Source organism: Bombus pyrosoma, linkage group LG7 (genome assembly GCF_014825855.1).
Source record: "Bombus pyrosoma isolate SC7728 linkage group LG7, ASM1482585v1, whole genome shotgun sequence".
Taxonomy (NCBI): Eukaryota; Metazoa; Arthropoda; class Insecta; order Hymenoptera; family Apidae; genus Bombus; species Bombus pyrosoma.
In genome coordinates this window covers 13,800,754-13,812,511 of record NC_057776.1, presented here as the reverse complement: position 1 = coordinate 13,812,511, position 11,758 = coordinate 13,800,754, and positions in this window count along the sequence as shown.

Below are 11,758 nucleotides of genomic sequence, written 5' to 3'. Positions count from 1 at the left end.
GAAGGCGGTTGTTTTGGGGAGGCTGGTCGCGTGGTATGGGTAGCCGTAAAATCCGTTTGGAAAGGGGACGAGCGAGCAGCGAAGGTGGGGAAGAAGGAAGCGTAGACGGGACGGTTTTGGGAAAATGGCAAAATACGAGATCCGAATTATTGGAGCGATTCGAAGCAGCGCGATTTCCAAGTGCGACACGTATAAGCGAAGGATATATCGGGTAGACGAGAGAGTCTTTGCTATCCCGTCGCCGCTTCGAGGATCTTTGGTCGTTACGCGTGTCCTCGTGGTCGACCCTCCGAAACAGCTCGTCGAGAGGCGACCACGCCGCGCTGCCGGGGGGGAAATGCATGTCGAGGATGTAATCTTCGGGCTTTCCGAGGGTGGAAACTGAGACTCACGTCGAAACACGACGACGACTCGCGAAATGACGGATGCCGAACGGAACGCACCTGCTACCCGCCGTCACCCGGAGGAAATCGAGGCGATCGAATTATTTTTCCGAACGTTCGATCGTTGAAAGATCGAGGGTCGGAGGGGATGAGGGAGCAAACGGAGGGAACGACGTCTTCACGAAGAGATTTGGGATTCTACTAGGGGCAAAAGGGCCTACGAAATAAAAGAAGAAACTCGCGTTACCGGGGAATCCCAGTTTAGGGCGCGGTATAAATCATTATGGATTTAACCTGCCCCTTTCTGCTTTCAACGAACAACGGCGATTTCGGGAACTTGAAATTGCTAATCTTTATTCGAAACTAGTCCATACTTCTAAACAGATTGTAAGGGAAACGGATTCTTTTTTATACCTTTTATATGACCACTGGTCGTATTCTTTTCTCTTCGCGGAATGTATTATATATTTAAATGTATAAATTCGGTTTGTAACTTCAGAGCAGGTATTTCTTTCCATCCGTATCTTGAAAGAAGCGTGGCGCTCAAGAAAATTGCAAGATTGCTTCGAAAAGTATCGGAGAATATCAGACAATTCATGTTCAATATCATAGATAAATATAATACAAAAGCGATATTGAGATAACGATTCAAATAAGCGGTATAAGAATGGTCGTATAAATAGAATTGTTATTTAAATTATGCTCGATAAATACGCTCGAGGTATACTTACAAATATAATGGCTCACGGAGGCATTTGAACAATTAGCACAGAAAATTGTGTAATAACGCGTGATTAATACGATTAACGAGCTGTAACGTATTTAACACGGACATGCACTTGGTAAAAAATTAATATACAAGACGAACAGTTGTTTCAAATACATATATAATTAGCACTTTGCTAAATATTGTAACTTGCTAATATAACGAATAATATCCCGTCCGAATATTTCTATCTTTGCGAAGTATATGCTTGTAACGAATATCTTATAATTTTTCTAATCACGGTTCACGATAACGTTACAAAATGTTTCCCGCAACACACGTAACGTGTCTATAAAAGCTTTTCATTTATAAACGACTAAACATTCACCCAGGGTACGCTATATTCGGCGCCATTACAAATGAAGAGTCAATATTTAAAAAATTGTACATTTCACGATATGAATAGATAAAAATCAATAAATATCTGCAAAGGAAGCATGCGAGAAAAAAATCGGTAAAACGATACGGCAATATCGTATATTAATAACTGAAAAGGAACAGGAAGCCGGCATCAATCAAAGGTAAAATTAATCGAAGCAGCAAAACCGGAATTTATTGCATCGAAAAATTCGCAAACCTTTATATCGAAGAATCTCATCCGGTTCGTGATGCATTTAATAAAAAAACACTCGAGCCAGCGTGTTCAAAGGTGATCGATAATTTTCCAGCCGGCTGTTTTTTGCCGTCGCGTGCATCGGCAAAAGCTGAAAAGTTGGCTAGGTCGTCTGTCTCTCCTATCATCGGGCCAAAAAGATCGGCTCCCCTGATCGAGGGGGTAATGCTTTTCGCGCGTAACCCAATTATCAGGCGAAACGGCGGTCCGCGCGCGGAAAGCACGCGGTTCGGGGTGCATTCTGGTGAACGCGCGCGCGCGCGCGCGCGTGGGAAACGAGGGGACGGAAGCTGTCAGCGAAGATACATCATTTCACACTTTAACGATAACGTATACATGCGCGTATAAATAAACTAGGCACGGGTGGTTTGAACGAGTAACACCCGAGCCAGTAAAGTATGTCCTGCTCGACGAACCACAATGAATGACATATCCACGTTTTGTGGACGAGCGAAAATTACGATGTCGACGTCGTTACGTCGACCACCGACGAAAATTCCGCGGTTTCGTTGCATTTTATTTTAATTTATGCACGAATGCGACGCTGTTTGCTAGCCTTTGAGCAGACAGGCGATAGATAGCCTGGTTAATCGGGATATAGACAGGAGTTCGTCCGCGTACCTCGAATATCTTTCGGTTTGTTTTACGTTGAGCAAGCTTTCTGTATTAGTAAATTCTCTTAATGGTTAAATGAAATGCCTGTAAAATGTATTGGCACGTATCCTTGTATTCCAATGAAGCGGATTTTTGTCAGACCTTACATTTCATTTTCGTGGTATCAAATCTTTGACAGACGTACGAAGGTATTACCAAACGATACGGCATATATATTTGGACCTAATTCATTATGGCATGTAAATGATATAATAAATTCAATGGTGTGCCAATAATTTTTGTAGTCACTGCACATTTGAAGATCAAAGTTTATAGTTAAATATGATACTCTTAAGTACATGTTAAGAAAGTACATGTGCAAAATTTTATGTTCGAATTCGACAATTAAACGAATGCAGAGTGCGTGAAAGCGTGTTTGGATCTAATTTTCTCAAAATTGTTTTCTAAATTTCATGATATTTTCGTCTCATCGGGATTAACTTCAGGTTTGATGTGTAACTTCAGTTTACGTATTTCTATATCAGAATTCATTCAACTATCTTCGTTTTTCATTTTTTATCAGCAAAAAAGCACGAAGGAAAAAGGATAAGAATAATGAATAATTCCATTCTGCTATCTACTACAGTCACACTTTCAAAATACGTTCGAGAATTTATATTATCGTCAATTTTGATTCTTTCTATTTAGACAAATTTATTAATATTACCGAAACCTAGAAAGATATATCTGCAAGCTATCAGTGACAAAACTCTTACTATAAATTTCTTTCATAAAAGAAACGAGACTATAGAATAATGGTTAGCAATCACGTATCATTATTTTCCTCATATTTATTTATCGTATCACGTTCTAGATTCACAAGGATCGAGAACGAAAACGATTTACAAAGAATTCAGAAAGCGTACGATTAAATGCTAACAACGAAACGTTTGAAATACAGAACGTTTAAAATTGGCGCAACATCACGACTACTTCAATTTGCCGATCGTTTCGGCCGCATTACTTTAATTAAAAGAAAGAAGCGTCCGTTCATTTGCATCAATAACATCAAAGCGACTTTTTCAAGCTCGGAGATGCGGCGACCGTGCAAATATTTTAACGATGCAGCCAGCTTCCAATCAATCGCGTTTTGCAAATCAACCGCCGGCACGCCGTGTTTCCCGTGCAAACAGACTCGATAAAATATCCTCGATAGGTCGCGCCGCTTCTGAAATAAAATTCAACTTCACTATGAGTTGAAAGCCGATCGGTCACGGTCTCGTGGATCGACGGAGGTCGTCAGGGTCGACGGGGTGGTATTGAAAATCGGCGTTTAATCTCGGATAAATCGTGACGCGTGCCAATGATACGAGAGACCGAAGAGAATCGACCAACTCACAGTCTCGTGATCGTGGATGGAAAGAAGAAGAGGAACAAAACAGAGGAGTATAAAGTATCCACTGTGTTCACCATTTCAAAAAGTCGCTGGAAGGAAGAACGATAAATTGGATGGAGCTCGACAAAATGCAAAAGCCGTGAGGCCAGTGCAATGAAAGTACCATTTGGTGCAGCACACGTGGTGCTCACCCTTAGGACTGGTGCGTGCCTCGAATATAATTTATTACTGTTAGAATTTTGTAGGGACCCGTGAACCCTCTTGGTGAGACAGAACGAGGCAACGCAACCCTTAAGTCCTGCATAGACCAACGATGTAACTTGCGCACTCTATACTCTGGTTACACGCTGTTCAACCCTTGCGTTAACACTTTACAAGCCCCTAATGGTTAGCATTTTATCGCGTTCCCGTAGGCATTCGTGGCAGGACAATGCGCTTTATTAGGCCTACCGATGGCATTTCATGGAAACGATGGCCACATCGATTCGGAAGCGAATGGTGCCAGTCGATATTTTCGTTTCAACAAACGGGGACGATGATCAATGAAATATATCGCGGCTCCTTTCGGTGCCGTGAAAAGCCAGATCGTTGGAGCGTTATTTTCATTTCATTTACTTGTACGATAATATCGCGCATGTTCTCGTTTCCTCGTCGATTTTGTGTAAACACCGTCCTTCGCGTTTCACCGAAATCGGCCAGATTCGTCAAAAAATAGAGCTTGTAGAAAATTTCCGAAATTTCACACGACACTGATATTTATAATTATTTGAAAGTCGCGCGGTGAAAAATTTGCAATTGTACTTTTCGTGGAATATGCGTTTATTGACTTTCAATCGTTGATATTACATATTATATTCCATGAAGTAAATTGAAAATAAATATCTACTTGTTGATTTGAATATAAATATTGTAAAAGCAGGCAGTTGTTGTACAAAAATTTAATAAAATGTCGAATGCATGCTGATAAATTTAACTAATGGGATAGATTAAAATTTTGTTAAAAATATCATATACGTTATTTTTATTCCACTAAATTGAACATATACAATAAGTTTATTGCCCAAAACTAGTGCATACTTATTCTAATTGGAATCTCATGATTTCGTAAAAAGCTTCGGTTCTCTATCGTTCAAATAAATAAGGTTACTGAATTGCACGTTCATCTGGAACAGAATCCCAATTTATTCGTCGGATTAATTTAATAAACGAACATCATAAAAATCACTTACGTTAAGGATCGTCGTAGAGGGTTACGTATAAAATCGTTGGCTTAACGGTTTCCTGTAATCATTATACATATATATGCACACCCTGCACAAACTCGACCCTGAAACGCCTGTCACAAATAGCCATTGTAGCGTCTCCGAGGACCATGCTGGTACACCGAGGATAATCCGTATATATCGAGGGAAAAATAAATGTTTCCGAGATTCTCAGGACTGGGACACCATTACATGTCACTATTGTCGACACCACTGCGTGAGGCTGTCCTTTTATTATCGCGCAACGCTTCATAGACGACCCATTGGTCGTTGTGGTCGATTAACCCCCCGTGGCTCGCGTCATTTCAAGAAGAGCTGTACAAAGTGTTCCGATAAATCACCGTTCGGGATTTTCCACGATGAACTATCGCTTTCCACGAGTCATTTCCACTCTGCTAACGAATCGATTATTTGGATCCTATTCGTTTCCTTCATCAGCGAACTATGTTGTCGAGTATCGGTAATTCGACCACATGGAATTCGTAGAAAATTGGTAAATGATTTTTGAATAGGATGTCTCTAGATCGCCATTGCCGTCATCGTGATTAATGCTCTTTTTATTGGAGGACTATGAAGTGGTTTAAAAGAGGGGCCAAGATTGCCGGGGGTGAACGTCTATTCTTCTAGCACAATGCTCCTCGAAGGATGGTTACTAGTTTCGTGCTCAAGGCAAATCATATATCATAGGTGTGTCGCCGTTAAGCCGCGAGTTTTAAGCACTCAGGGTGAAATTGAATTGTCGCGTCGGAAACTTTTTCACGTACCTGTTGCGATAAATATTTCGACCTTTCGAGAACGTGTCAATGGAACCTCCTTTTATTCCGCTCTTTTGTACTTGAAACACGGTTCAACAAAAAATGCTCGTGAATCGTGTTGCTGCGGATTTCACGTTATTCTATGATTTTTCCCCTAAAGTTATGAACGATTCCTCTCTATAAATTTTATGATGTTTTGACTTGACATTTTGGGAACGGAATTGTTCGGTTAGAAGTATTTATGATGCCTCTGAACATCAGTCGAAAAATACAGACAGCGGTATTTCCTTGATTTATGTATTTCTATTCTTAACAAACCACCGACCATCACCGAGTTTAAAATGGGAAAGATCGGTAAACTCGTGTTTTTATATCGAAGTTTAATATAGTTGTCAAATATTTCTATCACGAAAAGTTACGTAATGTTTCGAGAGGTTTTAATTCTTGGCAATTAACAGCGCCAAAAAACATCGGCTTGTTCCGGTGAGTTCGCAATATCGTGCTCGACCAAGTTTTGCCGCAACGATTTTCACCCCCCCCCCCTTCCCTCGCCTCTCTCAATTAATACCTTTTTAGTTTGTTTTCCGGCGCTCGATTTCCCGGTCGGTGCCGTTACGAATTAAACTTTCGGATCATTCCGGCTGAAAAACGAACAAAGAGATCGTTCCCTGAGCGAACGGTCCCTAATCGATTCTGCTAATCGTTCCGTCATCAGGAAAGAAAAACTCTACGGTAATCACAAACGAAAATAACAAACACACTATCTGATGGTGTATACGGGTGTATAAAAGTTTCTCGCGCTGGTAGCACCGGTGTTTGTGTGCGAATCATAAAAGGGCGGCTCGAAAATGAAATGTTTCCAGTTGGAAATCGTTGTACTTTGGCCCGAGGTTGTTGCAGATCCTTTATTTTATTCGACACGCAAACGTACCACTGTAAATCGACGTCTGGTTGGCTCGCCTCGGGTCACTATTTATTGCAAGCCGCGTACCTCAATTTTATGTCGTTGAATCGCGGTATAAACCACTATGGCCCCATCTCTCTATCTCTCTCTCTCTCATTCTTTTGTGGCAGTAAGGTAAATTCGTTGTTGGAGAAGCACTTACCTTATTTTAAGCCGCCCTTCGCAATACGGAACGTTTGAGTCGCGGCGAAGGAACGACGTGGATTTTAATACCAATGCCTTGGAATCTTTCGTTTACGCCGCCATTGATCGATATTGTGATTGAATCAGTCTATCAGACCTGCTCTGACGCTTCACAATTTATGAAAATGATTTACCTTTAGTAAATTTAATAAGATTTACATTTAGTAAAAATAGTATATATATTTTTGGCTATCAGATATTTAATCTCTTTCATTGTGATATTGAATCGTACTTGAGACAGACTATGACCAGCCCACTACGAAGGAGAATCATGCTTCTGTTGAATCTTTGTCTCAATATCCCTTCCAGTTCCTAAGGTTGAAAATCATCGAATCAAATTAATCAAATATAAGTACTTTATATAAATAATGATCCTCGAAGAACGAGTAGTAAAGTTCAGTGAGTTTCATTAGCTGGTAGTAATGTTATACGGATTAGCGTGATTGTATTTAATGTATATAAATGCAGTATAAATGAAGATTAACTGGTTGAGAAGACCTTCCAATTTTAAAACGAATTATCCGAACAGGAAGACAAGATCCGAAATGTTATCTCATTGATCGTAATTCGAAAATTTCTGGCAATGTAGCCAATGAAATCTCGTAGATTCATGTCTGATCTTCCATAAGCAATTTGAGATATCCTGCGATGAATGAGATTGGAATTCGGTCAACTACAACTGCTACACTGGATTATGGTATATGTACACGTATGTAGTATATTTACGTTACGTAACGCTTTAATTAAATATTAGCATCTTACTGTCAATGTATAGATTTCAGTTTGTGCATTTTTGTAATTATATTTTTCTAACGTATTGACAAAGTTCGCTCGAAAAATTTGAAAATTTCCTACATATTTTATACGCACTCGGGAAATACTAAATAACGTTCAAAACTTCAAGTGCTTTTATTCTTTGATTTAATATTTATAGACTCTTTTAAAATCATATTTGGATGATCTTTAAATATATAAACAAGCAATCATTGTTCCGCTGGAAAATTTTTGCACGACAACTTCGAATGACCCTGGAACACGAAATCACGAATCAAAAAGGAATTTCGAAGAACTTAACTCGACATAACTAATATTTTGATTGTCATATTTGTCTTATCTTCCTTGTCCTGTCTTAAAAAGGTACCAGGAATATCGATTTCCTTTCGACAAAAATCTCGATGTCTCTCACGAATATACAAAAAAATGTGTACTCCTTTTCAGCTGTAAAAATAAAAGCCACGTTATCGTTGTTACAAGAAAAATGTTTTGAACAAAACTGGGAACCGACTATTAATAGAGTGAAAAATACACTGGCAGCGTTTCAACCGGCCTGACAGAATTTGTTTTCCCCCCAAAAATGTATGCTGCACGGTTCTATCCACACATATATTCGTTACACATCCATCCAGCCTTTGTGACGTCAAGCAGAGAAACTCTCGATAGAATTCCCAGTCCTAATAAAATAACGATGCTAATGAACGCATAAAGTCAACCAGAAAGCAAACATATATTCGGCTTAAGATTCCACAGCGACGAAGATTCCGTCGAACAACCAGGGGAGACCCACTTTGTCTGGCGAGAGAGAAACGGCTGTTTTTATTTTTCAAAAACGTGGCGCAAATCACCGAGACGTTGAAGTCAGGCTCGTTGATATACTTCTGCGGACTTTCCCGTTTCCACTACGGCAACTTCGCTTCCCGAAATCGTCTTAGAACAATCCGAACTCTTATCATATGTCCGTGCTCGAAACTTTTCCTTCGCGAGCACCGCGGTGAAATAAACGCCTGACGCACAAATAAACTTCATCCCCCGATGAAACTTTGGCGACGTTTCCAGCGACGACGTTTCGTATCGCGAGCGTCCCAATTCGCGAATATCACCTCGAACCAGCCAACGAAACCGTCGAACCGCTCAGTGGGAAAACAATTCCCGCGTGAATAACTTTTCTGTCACCGCGTTGCCGAAAAAGTATGGACGCGATTCTCAGGCCGTTTTCGATATCTTCGAGTCGCGAATGAAAATTAACGTCTCGAACGAGTCTGGTAACGTTCTGCAAGGGACAGATTAAGAATTCTAAAGGCGCGACAGCATCTTCGCTTTAACGTGTGTTCATTTTCACAGGTTCTGGTTTGGTCAGCCAACCAGAAAATGCAGCTGGCTCACCGAAGGGATCGAACTATAGCCACGGGGATCGGATCGACGATCTCGAGGAATCTCATCTGGCGTGAATGATCGTGCAGAAGGGAATCGCGTTCACGTGCAGACCGGTGAATAAAGCACAGGGTTCCTTATTAACGACGTGGACTCACCGAGTGAGTCCGAATAATCTGTGGAAACGATCTTCATGACAACCTATAGATTGTATCTTCGGTGGTATATGTGCCAGCACCTACGTTGAACACTTAGAGTCCTAATTATACGAGGAGGCACAGAATCCGGGCTTAAAAGCTTTATATATAGAGCGGCTTGATATATCGCGGGAACGTTTAGTGGCAACCGCGTTTACAAACACTGGTCGAACCGACGAGTCGCCGAAGATAATCGCACCACATTTAGCTTCGCCAAGAATTATAGAAATCTTGAAGAATAGGTGGTGCATTTTCAGGAGGTAAGTGCGAATTTGCGAATTATTTCAGCTGAAAATTTTAGATTTTTAGTGATTGTTTCGTGTCAATTTTTGTTGACAATATATAAATCACGTTTGAAGGAACTTCAATATTCCGAACGTTTTAAAAAGTATAAAATGATATTCTTTGATCGAATGAGATTATTTTTCTTTCAGACATTTTTATCTGAATAATTCTAACGAGAAACATAAATGCGCTAAGAAAATGCGTAACGTACTGTACCAAACTTAAAAAATTCACCATTAAATAGACGTTATTGTCGACTGCGTACTTTCTTTTGTTTCTTGAAGCATCTTCTAATAGAACGCAATTACGTTTGAAAAAATGAAATCATTAAATTACATACATTTTCATGAAACACTAATGGATCGTATAAGATACAATAATATTCTTAAGAAATCAAATATTCTATCATCGATTATATATTCAAGTTAGATAGAATATATTACTTTAAATTTCAACAATGATACTAACAACAAATTGGATTATACACTAAGTGCATTTATTCTTTCGATACAACTAGCTTCAAAAAGATACCCGAAGGAAAAATAATTTTAACCAATCGATAAAAATTATCTTCTTGCTTTTGAAATAGCAATATAAATTAACGTTAATGGCAGCCATAATAGTAATAGAAATTACAGCATCTTTTAACTTTGAAAAGATACGAATACGAAAACTATGACAAATATACGTACGTAGAAACATAACGAAGAAAATTAGAGAAGTCGGGATATTTAGAAAAGCCTGTAAATAATAAGCATGTAATAAATCTTGCAATTTGGTAGTAGCTAAAATATTAGTTGAATTATGATGCTGCATAGTTTCTTGTAAGCGCTTAATTTTAGAGATATATTTATTCTCATCACTCACCCGTTCCAGCTAGTGGCATATGCTTCTATGCATCTTCGGTTTGGCATTCGTACAAAACTGCAGGGTAAGATATTAGTGGTTAGTTGTAAACCGAACGATCCATATATAACTTTGCAGTAACACGAACCTTATGCATGTAAAACATTAATTAACAGAGGATAACGAATAATCATGAAGACTGCTATGAAAATGTACACCTATACACATGGAAAAGAAAAGGTAACTCTTTATTCTATATTTACCATTTCCAGGATTTTATATTCTATTTCAGATAGAAAGATTAAGCTGTAGAAATTCAACACAATTTTTATACCTGTAAGTTATATTAAAGCTTTTAACAGCGTTACATCTTTTAAATTGTATTTAAAATTCGTAATTTAATTTCTATCCGCCTATTTTCCATTCTCTGTGGAATCACTTCATTCTAATATTAAAGTTAGTTATTTCCTCATAACTTTAAACAAGTTAGCCAACTCGCTGCCACATTTATTTGCGTAGCCTACAACATGATTTTTATACCACTAACGACACTAAAGTTTCAGGAATATTGTTTACCAGTAGCACGCAAAGTCTGATATTTTTATATGTGACCTACGTTATAAATTTAAAATTTATATACACGCAGACGAAAGAATATTAAAATTTAGTATTTTCTATACATATATGTGAAAGCAACATATTTATTGGATATTTTTTAGTATATCGGCAAGCGCTATCTATCGTATTTTAGATTACACGTACACTATATCTATTCATTGCTCTTGTCAAATATAACTTTGTTTTATAAAATTAAATTTCGTGCCACCGTATAAATAAAACAGTTTGTCCTACTCATCTTGATTCCTTAAATATTCGCGATATTTTTTCCAACGTATAATCTTGGAGAATTTGAAAAATTTGTCAGTTATATGTCTTATAATGTAATCGTATTTGTGTCAGCCAGAGTCAACTATCAATTACGTAATATCAAGCAAGATCATTGCAATTTCAGATAGCGTGTAATCCCACTTTCGTTCGTGATTCGTCCGACCCGTCTATAGCAACAAGCGTTGGAACGTAGGAAAATTTCAAGCGACATTCTCCAAACCGGCTAATTGTGAAGTCGTCGGAACAGGTGCAATGCGATAACTCCCCGCGCAGAAGGATAATCGCAAGGGGACGCGATATCGTGAGGTTTGCTTGGTCGTTCAGACTCATCCCGGGACCTGGGACTCCTATCGGACAGACGAGAGAGAAAGGGTATAACTGGATTCAAACTTGGATGAAACTTCCAGGAAAACTGCTCCTGCGGGACGCGTGAGTCGGGCTAATACACTCCAAGGATGTCACAAACGAAACTCGTGAC